This window comes from Aethalodelphis obliquidens, unplaced genomic scaffold, assembly GCF_003676395.1.
Source record: "Aethalodelphis obliquidens isolate GAN/ISIS:26980383/991018 unplaced genomic scaffold, ASM367639v1 scaffold26, whole genome shotgun sequence".
Classification (NCBI taxonomy): Eukaryota; Metazoa; Chordata; class Mammalia; order Artiodactyla; family Delphinidae; genus Aethalodelphis; species Aethalodelphis obliquidens.
This window is the reverse complement of record NW_020837970.1, coordinates 19631092-19646400: the sequence shown is the minus strand read 5'-3', so window position 1 is coordinate 19646400 and position 15309 is coordinate 19631092. Positions and strand designations below refer to the sequence as shown.

At 38.8% G+C, this 15309-nt stretch overlaps 1 pseudogene; it reads left to right on the top strand.

The window, feature by feature from the left end:
• The first annotated feature begins 13041 nt into the window (after window positions 1–13041).
• LOC113629223 (eukaryotic translation initiation factor 5 pseudogene) lies at window positions 13042–14697 on the top strand (annotated as a pseudogene).
• Window positions 14698–15309: the final 612 nt, after the last annotated feature.

Below are 15309 nucleotides of genomic sequence, written 5' to 3'. Positions count from 1 at the left end.
AAGTATAAATGGGCTATGGCTTAGGAAAAAGTGAGTTTTTCCAGAGCCTGGCAAAAACGGTGTCATCAGACAACACAGTCAGGGAAAGCTCTGCTGAGATTCACTGTATCTATTGCTGCCAGGAGTGGTCACCTCACTTCTAATAAGATTCTGTTGCCTTTGCCAATTAAGCAAGGAAATTAATCTAACTCCACTGTGTATGAATGTGCTTTCTCCTTCCACCCACCTGAAATACATCAGTTGGCATCAGAAGTGAGACTGGCACAGACACACCACCAGCCTCGTTAAAGAGTCTGGAAGGAGTGTTGGGAACACAAGTGAGGGAACGCTGCCTGAGGGAGTTATGGATGGAGACGAGAGAGACGAGAGCAGTTATGTGAGTTTTTCCCTTGGAGCAGTCGTACAGTGTAGTTCACAAACTGTTCTCTTTACCTCTGAAAAGTTGAGCCCAAGGGATAATTCAAAAGGGGAAAGACAAGATAGTCTAAGGCATAACTCACTGACATCTCACTAAGGTAGGGAGGATGATCACAGATTCCCAAAGGGCTGAAAAGCCAGGGGAGATAGAGGAGATACGATAGAGGACCCCCTCACATGCCTCTCAGATGGGTAGACAGCAACTTTTCAGGCCAGGAATGTGTAAGAGCTGAAGTTTATTTAGATGTGGGAAAGTATAAAAATAGAGCAGTAAAACGCTTTAACTCTTGCTAACCCAACTCTCTCTGTAGGAGGATAACAAAACACAAAAAAGTGATATTAATTGATGCCAGTGGTTTTAAATGTGGGAAGGGGGTAATAATAAAGTTATGAAGAGCTTTGTCTTCCTTGATCCTTCCTGCAAAAGTGACCAAAGACTGGTTCTAATCTAAAGAATTTAACTGTGTGAATAGAATAACTCGATTTTAAAAGTTTGTGCTAAATCTTTCCTCTCAGAAAATTCTGAAATTGAGACTATGATTTGGACAAATATTTTTAAACTAACTGGGTTAAAATTAGTGTTGGAAGATTCCAGAGCTCATTTAAATAGGAATATAACATTTTCACTGGTAAACATACTATTTCTTTTGGAAGAATATTTGGGCTGAGTGTGAAAAGTAAAACAAACCAAAAACTATAAACCCCATTTCCAGGATGACCCATATTTCTCAAGAAAATAGAATTAAAATTGTCTCAAGGCCATTTAACTTCTGTGTTTCAGACATAATTTTATTTAGGTGAAGACACTTGTGCTGGATCAGAACCAGCTGAGATAAAAAGGAGTACCTGGAAATAGAGGCTAAGGTCTTAGGAAATAATTTCCCCCATTTGGCTAATCTTTAAGAATCTTCGCTTAAGACTCTGGATTCTGCAACTACTTGTGAGTCAAGAAGGGAGATACTGATAAAAGGTAGATCTTTACAGATTTATAATTGTAAACAGAATATGTTTTTAAATTTAGAGAAATATTCCAAAAGGAGTTATGAATTCCACATTTTTAAAAAGGGGTTTGAGTGAAAGGAAATGGATGGCAGCTCACTGAAGGATAAGTTCACTATGATCAGGAGCTCCAGCACCTGGAGGGGAGAAACCAAGCAGGACTGGGCAGGCAGTAAAGAAGCAGGTGGCGAGAGCAATCTTATACTTAAGGGTGACTGCATGAGGGCACAGCAAGGTACAGAACCCTGTGGCCCAGAAAAGCCATGCCTCCATGTCCCCAGACTAAAAAAGGCTCACAATGCTCATCCTACACTCAGCACACGCTAAAAGAAGATGAAAATCATGTAAAACCTAGCAAAAACTAAACAAAACGCATTCACTAGCTGGAATGTGTGTGTGTGTGTGTGTGTTGTATGTTTGGAGATGTATTATAGTTTTAAGAGAACACACACACACACTCAATCCTACAGTTCGTTCAACAACAACAAAACCCCAAAAACCCAATCAGAAAATACACGAAGACCTGAATAGGTATTTCTCCCAAGAAGATAAACAATTGCCAACTAGCACGTGAAAAGATGTTCAACATCACTAACCATTATGGAAATGCAATGAGATATGACCTCACACCCATTATGATGGCTACTATAAAAAAAAACAACAACGAGAAAACAGAGACTAAGAAGACAATAGAAATAAATCAATGAAACCAAGAGCTGGTTCTTTGAAAAGATAAACAAAATCGACAAACCTTTAGCTGGACTCAACACTCAAACAAGAAAAAAAGAGTACTCGAAGAATATGAGTGAAGGAAGAGACTTACAACTGACACCACAGAAATATAAAGGACTATAAGAACTACACTTGAATAATATAATGAACAATTATATGCCAACAAATTGGACAACCTAGAAGAGCCAGTTAAATTCCTAGACAACCTACCAAAACTGAGTCGTGAAAAAATTGAAAATCTGAACAAATCAGCTACTAGTGAGGAGATCAAATCAGTAATTAAAAACCTCCCAAAAAACAAAGTGCAGGCTCAGATGGATTCACTGGTGAATTCTAGCAAACATTCAAAGAATTAATACCAATCCTTCTCAAACTCTTCCAAAAAAATAGAAGAAGAGGTTCCAAAAATAGAAGAGGGAATGTTTCCAAACTCATTTTATGATGCCAGCATTATCTTGATACCAAAACCAGACAAGGATGCCACAAGAAAAGAAAATCACAGGCCAATATCCCTGATGAATAGAGATGCAAAAATCCTCAACAAAATATTAGCAAGCTGAATTCAATAATACATTAAAAGGATCATACGTCATGATCAAGTGAGACTTATTCCAGGAATGCAAGGATGGTTCAACATCTGCAAATCAATGTGATACATCACATTAACAAAATGAAGGATAAAAATCAAAAGATCATCTCAATAGATGCAGAGAAAGCATTTGACAAATTCAATATCCATTTATGATAAAAACTCTCAACAGGGCTTCCCTGGTGGCGCAGTGGTTGAGAGTCCGCCTGCCGATGCAGGGGACACGGGTTTGTGCCCCAGTCCAGGAAGATCCCACATGCCTCAGAGCGGCTGGGCCCGTGAGCCATGGCCGCTGAGCCTGTATGTCCGGAGCCTGTGCTCCGCAATGGGAGGGGCCACAACAGTGAGAGGCCTGCATACTGCAAACAACAACAACAAAAAACACTCTCAACAAAGTGGGTATAGAGGGAATATACTTCAACATAATAAAGGGCATATATGACAAGCCCACAGCTAACATCATACTCAATGGTGAAAAGTTGAAAACTTTTCCTCTAAGATTAGGAACAACACAAGGGCGCCCACTCTATAGCCACTTTTATTCAACATGGTACAGTTGAATAGCACAGTCCCCTACATACGAATGAGTTCTGTTCCAAGTGCATTCATAAGTCCAATCTGTTTGTAAGTCCAACAAAGTTAGCCTATACACAATCAGCTATATAGTACTGTACTGTAATAGGTTTATAATACTTTTTACACAAATAATACATAAAAAACAAAGAAAAAATAAAACATTTTTAATCTTACAGTGCAGTACCTTGAAAAGTACAGTAGTACAGTGGCATTGAGTGAACAGGCAAGAGGAGTTACTGACTGGAGGAGGGAGAGGAGGTGGGAAATGGTAGAGCTGAAGGATCATGAGCAATAGGAGACAGAGGGCAAGCTGCAATTTCACTCACACCTGACACTGATGGAACACATGTTTGCATCTTTGAAAGTTCACAACTTGAAGGTTTGCATGTAGGGGACTTACTGTACTGGAAGTCCTAGCCAGATCAACTAGGCAACAAAAAGAAAAAGGCATCCATATTGGAAAGGAAGAAGTAAAATTATCTCTGGTTGCAGATGACATGATATTATACAGAAAACCCTCAAGACTCCACCAAAAAACTGTTAGGACTAATAAATGAATTCAATACAGTTGGAGGATACCAAAATCAGCATACAAAAATCTGTTGCATTTCTATATACTAATAACGAACTACCAGAAAGAGAAATTACAAAACAATCCCATTTACAATTGCATCAAAAAGAATAAAACACCCAGGAATAAATTTAACCAAAGAGGTGAAAGACATGTACAATGAAAACTGTAAGACATTAATGAATTTAAAAAAAGTCACAAATAAATGGAAAGATAGTCCATGCTCATGGACTAGAAGAATTAACAGTGTTAAGATGTCCACAGTACCCAAAGCAATCTACAGATTCAATGCAATCCCTATCAAAATTCCAATGGCATTTTTCACTGAAGCAGAACAAACAATCCCCAAACTTAAATGGAACCACAAAATACCGTGAATAGCCAAAGCAAGCTTGAGAAAGAAGGTCAAAGCTAGAGAATACCATGCACCCTGATTTCAAACTATATTACAAAGCTATAGTAATTAAACAGTATGGTATTGGCATAAAAAAAGATACATACATCAATGGAACAGAACAGGAAGCTCAGAAATAAAGCCAGGCATACATGGTCATTTAATTTACCACAAAAGAGCCAAGAATATACAATGCAGAAAGGACAGTTTCTTCAATAAATGGTGTTGGGAAAACTGGACAGACACATGCAAAAGAATGAAACTGGACCACTATCTTACACCACAAAAATTAACTTCCAATGGATTAAAGACTTGAATATAAGACCTGATACCATAAAACTCCAAGAAGAAAACATAGATAGTAAGCTCCTTGACACAGATCTTGGTGATGATTTTTTGAATCTGACACCAAAAGCAAAAGCAACAAAAGTAAAAATAAACAAGTGGGGCTATATCAACAAACTAAAAAGCTTCTTCACAGCAAAGGAAACCATCAACAAAATGAAAAGGCAACCTACTGAATGGGAGAAAGTATTTGCAAATCATATATCTGATAATGGTTAATATCCAAATATATAAAGAACTCCTGCAATTCAATAGCAAACCCCCCCCAAACAATCCAATTAAGAAATGAGCAGAGATCTGAATAGAAATTTTTCCCAAGAGGACATACAGATGGCCAACAGTACATGGAAAGATGTTCAACATCACTAATCATTAGAGAAATGCAAATCAAAACCACAATGAGACATCAACTCACACATGTTAGAATGTCTATTATCAAAAAGATAAGAAATAACATGTGTTGGCGACTATGTGAAGAAAAGGGAACCTTTGTGCACTGTTGGTGGAAATGTAAATTGATGCAGCCACTATGGAAAACACCATGGAGGTTCCTCAAAAAATTCAAAATAGAACTACCATATGCTCCAGCAATTCTACAGGGTACTTATTTGAAAAATTAAAACACTATCTTGAAAAGACATTTGCACCCCATGTTCACTGCAGCATTATTTACAATAGCCAAGGTATGGAAACAACCTAGGTGTCCATCAATGGATGAACAGATAAAGAAGATGTGGTATACATACGCAATGGACTATTATTCAGCCCATAAAAAAAAGTCTTGTCATTTGCAAACGTGGACAGACCTTGAGGGCATCATGCTACGTGAAATAAGTTAGACAGAGAAAGACAAATACTGTATAATCTTACTTACATGTGGAATCTAAAAACAAAAACAAAAGAACAAGCTTATAGATATAGAGACAAGATTAGCAGTTGACAGGGTAGGGGTGGGGGCTGGGAGAAATGGTGAAAGGGGTCAAAAGACACAAATTTCCAGTTATAAAATAAATAAGTCACAGGGATGTAATGCACACCATGGTGACCATAGTTAATAATACATACAGTTGCCAACTTATGATGGTTCAACTTAACAATTTTTCAACTTTATGATGGTACAAAAGCGATAAAATTCAGTAAAAGTATACTTTGAATTTTGATCTTTTCCCCTGGGCTATCAATATGCTGTACAGTACTCTCTCGTGATGCCTGGCAGTGGCAGTGAGCTGCAGCTCCCCCAGCTACCGAGTGGATCATGAGGATTAACAACCAATACACTTAAAACTATTCTGTTTTTCATTTTCAGTGTACTATTCAATAAATTACATGAGATATCCAACACTTTATAAAATACACTTTGTGTTAGATGATTTTGCCCAGCTGTAGGCTAATGTAAATGTTCTGAGCACATTTCAGGTAGGCTAGGCTAAGCTATAATATTCAGTAGGTTAGGTGTATTAAATGAATTTTGACTTAGTATTTTCAATTTATGATGGGTTTATCGAGACATAATCCCATATTAAGGAAGATCTGCACTATATTGCATATTTGAAAGATGCTAAGAGAACAGATCTTAAAAGTTCTCATCACAAGAAAAAAAAAATTGTAACTATGTAAGGTGATGGATGTTAACTAGTTTATTGTGGTGATCATTTTGCAATGTACACAAATATTGAACCATTGTATACCTGAAACTAATAATGTTATATGTCAATTACACCTCAATTAAAAAAAACAAGAAAATAACAACCATTAGTGAGGATGTGGAGATATTGGAATCTTTGTGCACTGTTGATGGGAGTGTAAAATGGGACAGCCACTGTGGAAAAAAAGCATAGTAGTTCCTCAAAAAATTAAAAATAGAATTACCATATATTCCAAAAACCCTTCTGGGTATATACCCAAAAGAACTGAAAGCAGGGTCTCAAAGGGATGTTTATATACCCATGTTCATAGCAGCATTATTCACAATAGGCAAAAGGTAGAAACAACCCTAGCGTCCACTGATAGAAGAAAAAATAAAATGTGGTATATACATGCAATGGAATATTATTCAGCCTTTAAAAGGAAGGAAACTCTGACACAGGCTGTAACCGGATGAATCTTGAAGACACTGTGGTCAGTGAAATAAGCCAGACACAAAAAGACAAATACTGAATGATTCTACTTACACAAGGTAAATAGAGTAGTCACAGTCATAGATACAGAAAGTAGACTGATTGTTGCCAGGGGCTGAGCTGGGAGAGGGGGAATAAGGAGTTGTTGTTTAACAAGTATAGAGTTTCAGTTTTTCAAGATGAAATGAATTCTGGAGACGGACAGTGGTGATGGCTGCACAACAATGTAAATGTACTGAATACCACTGAAATGTGCACTTAAAAATGGTGAAGATGTTAAGTCTTATGTTATGTGTGTTTTACCACAATTAAAAACAAATTTTAAAAGCCTACCATAGGTAAGAGAGAATCTGTTCAAAATGCCAAGACTGGAAAGGGGAAGCCACCTGAACTTGGGCCAAGGTAGACTGAAGATGGAGTCAAGGTCTCCAGGGCCTTTGGCTATACCAACCCTTTGAAAGAAATAACAGAATGACCTAGTGGTGGTTTTGCATGGAGCCTTTCGACACTAATGTCCTCACCTCCATGCAGGTGCTAATTTAACAAGCAAAATAGAAACCCATGGTACTACTGTACACCAAGCTACAGTTTAATCTGAAGCATTGAGTTCCCATGGACCTCAAAGGAGGTGGCAGAGAATTATGAAGTTTAAGGGAAATCAAGTTTAAATAGCTGCCCGGGTCCAAGCAGAGAGCCCAAAGCTTGTTTGGATTTCAACAAAAACATCACAGAGGGAGCTGTTACTGGGCCCTAGCAATCAGTTTCTCAGAAAGAAATGACGCTGTACTTTTGTTTTTTTTGGTTGTGCAGCTTCTACAAAATTTGATAGTACAAATACAGCATACTTTAATCCATGCCAATAATTAGATTCTCATACTAAAACAGAAGTGGCTAAAACTTTCCATGGCTATCCTGTCCCTCCCTTTTATGGGAAAAATTCTAAAAATATATCACAACCCAGATTAGTATGAAGGGACAGGGTGTGTAAATGTAATACCAACAGAAAATTGCAATTGAAATGTGCTATAATCTAAATATGTTTCCTCTTCTATGTGTTGGTTCTTGTGGAACCCAGAAAATACTGTGAATACATTGCATAAACTGACAGAACTGTTCTTTGATTCAGGGGGCAAAATGTTTTTTAACTATGTATTTTTATCACACTTACACATACACATAATTTAAAACACCAAATATTTGTATAATAAACATTGATTCATAAGAACTAAATATTTTTAAAGTTTATTACATGAACAGTACTAAAAAAAGGAAAAACCATCTCAGTAGATGCAGGAACAGCATTCAACAAAATTCAACTCCTATTCATGACTGAAAACTCTCAGCAAACTAGAATAGAAGGTAACTTTCTCAATCTCATAAAGGGTATTGACAAAAACCCTACAGCTAACACTATACTTATTGGTAAAAAGACTGAATGCTTTTCCCCCAAGATCAGGAACAAGGCAAGGATGTCGACTCTCACTAAAGGATGTATTAGCTGGTGCAATCTGGGGAAAAAAGAGCAGGGAGCTGGACAGAGTATACAGACTGAATGAAAGGAGGAATGTGAAACTGTCTATTCACAGACAAAAGATCACCTGTGTAGAAAAAACTACAAAACATCTAAAAAAAGCTGTAGAACTAATAAATGAGTTCAGCAAGATCACAGGACACGAGGTCAACATGAAAAAGAAGTCAATTGTATTTCTATACCTTAGCGATAAATTATTAGGTATTGGGATTTCTAAAATTCTATTTACAATAACTTAACTATAAAGTATTTGTGGATAAGTTTAGCTAAATACGTATAAGACCTATTGTGAGAACTACAAAATACTGCTGAAAGTTTATAAATACATGGAATAAATAAAAGATATAAATAAATGGAGAATTATAACATGTTCATGTGTCAGAAGACTCTAATAAGATGTCAATTCTCCCCAAGATGATTTATAGATTCAAAGGAATCCCAATCAAAACCCCAGCAGGTTTTTTTTTCTTTTTTCTTTTTTTTGCAGGAAAGCTGACTCTAAAATGCAAATGACAGAACAACTTAGAAAAAAGAATATGGAGGAATTACACTACCAATTTCAAAAATTACAGCAAAGCTAAAGTAATCGAGACAGTAAGTTACTGGATTAAGAATAGACATTTAGGTCAACAGAACAGAAAAGTGAGTCTAGAAACAGACACACACATACACAGCAAACTGATTTTTTTTTTTTTTTTGAAGTACGCGGGCCTCTCACCGCTGTGGCCTCTCCCGTTGCAGAGCACAGGCTCCGGAAGCGCAGCCCCAGCGGCCATGGCTCACGGGCGCAGCCGCTCTGCGGCATGTGGGATCCTCCCGGACCAGGGCACAAACCCTTGTCCCCTGCATCGGCAGGCGGACTCTCAACCACTGCCCCACCAGGGAAGCCCAGCAAACTGACTTTTAACAAAGGTGCCAAGGTAATTCAATGACAAAAAGTTAGTCTTTTCAATAAATGATGCTGGAACAATTGTTATGTATGTGCAAAAAAATTAACCCAGACCCTTAACCCTCACTATATATGAAAAATTAATTCAATGGTTCCAGAAGTAGATTCTCTAAGGTCCATGATTATGTCCATAACATAGTAATTTTTTCAATACCACATTGCCTTAGTAGAAGACAAGAAGGGATTCTATACCAAATAATAATAAACATTAACGTTATTAAATACTACTAAAAATTCATAATGAACCACAGGGCTAAATGTAAGAGCTAAAATTATACAATTTCCAGAAGAAAACACAGAAAAATATCATTACAATCATAGAGTAGATGAAAATTTCTTAAATAGCATACAAAGAGGAAAAAACGGAATTCATTAAAATTTTAGGCTTTGGCTCTTCAAAAGACAGTGCTAAAAAATGAAAAGGTAAGCCACAGACTGAGTGGAATATTTGCAGAACCCATTTCTGATAAAAGAGCTGTAATCAGAATAAGAACTCTTAGAAATGCAAATCAAAACAACAGTGAGGCATCACCTCACACCAGTCAGAATGGCCATCATCAAAAAATCTACAAACAATAAATGCTGGAGAGGGTGTGGAGAAAAGGGAACCCTCCTACACTGTTGGTGGGAATGTAAACTGGTACAGCCACTATGGAGAACAGTATGGTGGTTCCCTGGGAAACTAAAAACAGAGCTACCATATGATCCAGCAATCCCACTCCTGGACATATATCTGGAGAAAAACATGGTTTGAAAGGATACATGCACCCCAATGTTCACTGCAGCATTGTTTACAATAGCCAAGACATGGAAGCAACCTAAACATCCACTGACAGATGAATGGATGAAGAGGATGTGATACATATATACAATGGAATATTACTCAGCCATTAAAAAGAATGAAATAATGCCATTTGCAGCAACATGGATGGACCTGGAGATTATCACACTAAAGTGAAGTAAGAGAAAGACAAATATCATGTAATACCGCTTATATGTGGAATCTAAAAAAAATGATACAGGTGAACTTGTTTACGAAGCAGAAACAGACTCACAGACGTAGGGAATGAACTTATGGTTACCAGGGGGGAAGGGTGGAGGGGGAAGAGACAGATTGGGATTTGGGATTGACATGTACACACTGCTATATCTAGAATAGATAACCAACAGGGACCTACTGTATAGCACAGGGAATGCTGCTCAATATTCTGTAATAAACTAAATGGGAAAATAATTTGAAAAAGAATAGAGACATGTATATGTATAACTGAATCACTTTGCTGTACACCTGAAACTAACACAACACTGTTAATCAACTATGCTCCAATATAAAATGAAATTTTTTTAATGCAAAAAAAAGAAAAACTCATAATTCAAATATAAAAAGACAGACAACTTAATTAAACAGGGTTATAAGATATAAACAGACACTTCAGTAAGATACACAAATGGCAAATAAACACACAAAAAAATGGTCAATATCATTAGCTATTAAGAAAATTCAAATTAAAACCACCATGAGATACCACTACACATGCACAAGAATAGTTAAACTTAAAAAGACTGACAATGCCAAGTGTTGGTGAGGACATGGAACAGCTGGACCTTCACACACTGCTTGTAGGAATACAACTTTGGAAAACAGTTTTGCAGTTTCTTATAAAGTTAAACATAGATGTACTATATGACCCAGCAACAGTTCCCCTCTTGGGAATTTACCAGAGAAAAATGAAACTATATGTTCATACAAAAGCCTGTATACAAATGTTTATATCAGCATCATTCATAACAGCCAAAAAATGGAAACAACCCAACATCTATCAAAAAATTGAATGTATAAGCAAATAAGGTTTATCCACACAACAGAATATTATTCAGTAATGAAAAGAAATGAACAATATGGATGAATCTCAAAAGTATTATGCTAAGTGGAAGAAGCTAGACACAAAAGGGCTACATATTGTATGATTTTATTTATGTGAAATTCTAGAAAAGGCAAAACTATGGTGGCAAAAAGCAGATCAGTGGTTTTGCTAGGTGCCAAGGGTGAACAGAGAAGATGGACTGCAAAAGAGCACAAGGAAACTTTTTGGGTTAATTGAAATGTTCCACACCATGACTGTGTGGTGGTTATACAACTATACACATTTATCAAAGCCCATCAAACCTAACACATAAAATTTTCTGTGTAAATTATCCTTAATAAAGGTATCTTTTTAAAAAGAGTTTAGACAGTCGCACGCTCTCCCACATTGCAGCACAGAGGTCAGGGGCCAACCCGCCAGTGGCCTATCCAGTACCCATCCCTTCTGCTCCCTCCTTGCTGGCAGAGCCAAGTGGGAGCATCTGCTCTAAGGGGCGGTGTGGGTCCCTCTCTGGCCCAAAGAGTAAAGAGAGCTTTGTTCAAGTCCACCGCCAGTGGTGGACAAGAAGGGGCCCCGTGATACAGTTCTGGAAAGAAAGCAGAGGCTCTGTGGGGGCTTCTGGGAATGGATCCCTTGCTTGTAAAAAACTGTGCCGAGAAGGGACTTCTTGCTTCCTGCCTCTGGACACAGCCCAGAGTGTTCTGAGACCCCAAGAACTGTACAGGACACCTCTCACCACTTGGAGCTGTAGTAGCCATCTTGCAAGCATGGAGGGACCTGTCTGAGGACCAGGACCTGCCCCAGACATATTGAATTTGAATCCCTGGGGGTGAGACCAGAACTCATGCATTTTCTGCAGACTCTCCAGGTGACTCTGGTGTACCCAGGACCGAGGACCACTGCTCTGAGCATACAGTGCTGGACCAAGACGTGCCCTGCTCAGCAGTGATTTTGAGCACTCCTCTCCCAGGTGACTGTGGTTGGCCCTGATCCATCATCAGTTCAGTCCTATGGGTGTGAAAGGGCTGCCATAATTATGGACCACAAACAGGGTGGCCTAAAGCAACAGAACTTTATGCTCTCACAGTTCTGGAGGTCAGAAGTCTGAAATCAAAGTGTCCGTAAGGCCAGGTTCCCCCTGCTGTTTCTAGGAAAGAGTCCTTCTTTGTCTCTTCAAGTTTCTGGTGGTTGCTGGCAATACTTGACTTTCCATGGCTTGTAGACACATTGCTCCGATTTCTGCCTCCCTCTTCACATGCCTTCTCCCATGCGTGTCTGTGTATCTCCGTATCTCTCTTCTTATAAGAATACCAGCCATTGGATGTAAGGACCACCCTAAGTGGTCCAGTGTGACCTCATCTTACCTAATTAAGATCCCATTTCCAAATGATGTCACATTTGGAGGTTCTGGATGGACATGAGTTTTGGGGGACCCTATTCAACCTAGTACAGCGTCCTTCTTTACTTTCTTTTCTCCTGCCCTCACTCTTACTGCCCTGGGGTAATTCTTCTTCCTAATAAAGCATCAGCACGCAAGCTTGCTTTCAGGTTTTCCTTTCTAGGGAAACTGGAGTAAGAAAACAACCATATTCCAGACAGCGAGAACATTCCAGAGGTCACCAGGCTCCAGGCAGTGAAGGGTGTGGACCCCAGACGTCGCAGGTACAGCCTGTCCCCGCTGCTTGGTGGCGCCTGGCCCGGCCGCTGCTCGCTGTGCTGCCTCCGCTGCGCTCCTCGGACTCGGGTTCGCGCGTGTCTCACTTCATCCCAGCCCTGGGAGAGCAACGTTGGGTTTATGTCTTTATTTGATGAAAACGAGCTGTTGCACAGCCATTGGTACCGTATTGGGGAAACACAGCATACAAGCAAGAAGCTTACAGCCTCAGTGGCGAAAAATTTTTCATGTCAGAGACCGAGAACTCTTGCAGCCGTTTATGTCATCCCTTCTTCTCCAGACAGGGGATACCGAAAAGCTGCAATCAAAGATCTCTTCATCTTATTGATAAAGCCACTAATGAGCCAAAATGTCTGTCAACGTCAACCGCAGCGTGTCAGACCAGTTCTATCGCTACGAGATGCCTCGTCTGATTGCCAAAGTTGAGGGCAAAGGAAATGGAATCAAGACAGTTATAGTCAACATGGTTGACATAGCCAAAGCGCTTAATCAGCGTCCAACGTATCCCACCAAATATTTAGGTTGTGAACTGGGAGCACAGACCCAGTTTGATGTTAAGAATGACCGTTACATTGCCAGTGGATCTCACGAGGCGAATAAGCTGCAAGGCATGTTGGATGGATTCATTAAAAAATTTGTTCTCTGTCCTGAGTGTGAGAATCCCGAAATGGATGTGCATGTCAATCCAAAGAAGCAAACAATAGGTAATTCTTGTAAAGCCTGGGGCTATCGAGGCATGCTTGACACACATCATAAACTCTGCATGTTCATTCTCAAAATGCCACCTGAGAATAGTGACGATGGTTCAGGAAAGAAAGAAAAGGAAAAGAAAACTAGAAAGGGCAAAGACAAGGAAAATGGCTCCGTGTCCAGCAGTGAGACACCACCTCCACCACCACCCAATGAAATCTGTCCTCCTCCACATGCTGTGGAAGAAGAGGAAGATGATGACTGGGGGGAGGATACAACAGAGGAAGCTCAAAGGGGAAGAATGGATGAAATCAGTGACCACGCAAAAGTTTTAACCCTCAGTGATGATTTGGAAAGGACTGTTGAAGAGCGTGTCAATATCCTGTTTGATTTTGTTAAGAAAAAGAAAGAAGACGGTAGTATTGACCCATCTGACAAATTGTAGCTGAAGCAGAAAGACTGAATGTAAAAGCCATGGGCCCTCTTATTTTGACTGAAGTTCTTTTTAATAAGAAGATTAGAGAACAAATTAAGAAATACAGGCACCATTTCTTACGATTTTGTCACAACAACAAAAAAGCTCAACGGTACCCTCTTCATTGTTTGGAGTGTGTGGTAGCAATGCACCAAGCTCAGCTCATCTCCAAGATTCCACACATCTTGAAGGAGATGTATTATGCAGACCTTTTGGAGGAAGAAGTCATCATTAGCTGGTCAGAAAAGGTCTCTAAGAAATATATCTCAAAAGAACTTGCCAAAGAGATTCGTGTCAAAGCGGAACCTTTTATAAAATGGTTGAAGGAAGCAGAGGAAGAATCCTGTGCTGGTGAAGATGAAGATGAGAATATCGAGGTGATGTATTCAAAGACTGCCAGTGTACTGAAAGTTGAAGCTGTAAAGTCTGACAACAAGGATGATGACATTGATATTGATGCCATTTAAAGGGGTGGGTGCAGCCCAGCTTAACAGTTTAATGCTGAGAATCTTTCTGCATCATCAGCCAGAAGTGCAACATGTATGTGCAAAAGCTAAAATGGCTTAACATCATGCTACACTTTCTACTAAAAATGTATTGCTGTGAGTGGTCTGTATTTAAACCCAACAAGACATCTAGGGAGTCCATACACATATCAGTGAGCACATGCAGTGTGCTTATTTACAGCATGTTTCTTTTTGAAAACTTAGTGGTGGACACATTTGGATCACATTTATATAGTTATAAAAGTAAAGATTTCATTTTGCTCGTTCTTCAGATTTTTGGCTCTGAATGACTTAAGTAGGCTGAAATAATTGGCTCCTTTAAAAAATGCTGCATCATTATTTAACCTGATAGGATTACTGGAGCCTGTTAGATATTGTCAGGTGCTGAGACTATAAAGAGGTCTCAGCAGAATGTGAACATAAACTTACTTATAAATACCTTACGCAGTCATTAAGAAATGTAGTACTTTTAAGTCTTATTTCTAGTTCCTCAGATTGGCATGTGGTAATGTACATTCTTCCCATGCCAAGGTGGACTGATAATCAAATGACAGTGCAATACCTTTACCTTACTGAGAAGTTAAAATGACCTGAGTGTCGTATAAATAAAATTTTAAGAACAGGTTTTGAAACTTGAATTGTTTTTTTCATTTCTTCTATACTTGCCCCAAATTGTAGTCTTTGAAGTCATGTGCACTTGCACGTTGGATGAGCCAGGGGAATTATTACATTAACATATAAGCATTTTATTATGTGTATGTAGCTCTTGCTTTATACTGAGAGAAAACTGAAACTCTGGGGAGTGATTAAATAGTAAGCTCTACGATTTTATTTGGGGGAAGCAGGAAAAGGTACACTTAATCTCTAGCAAACACTGA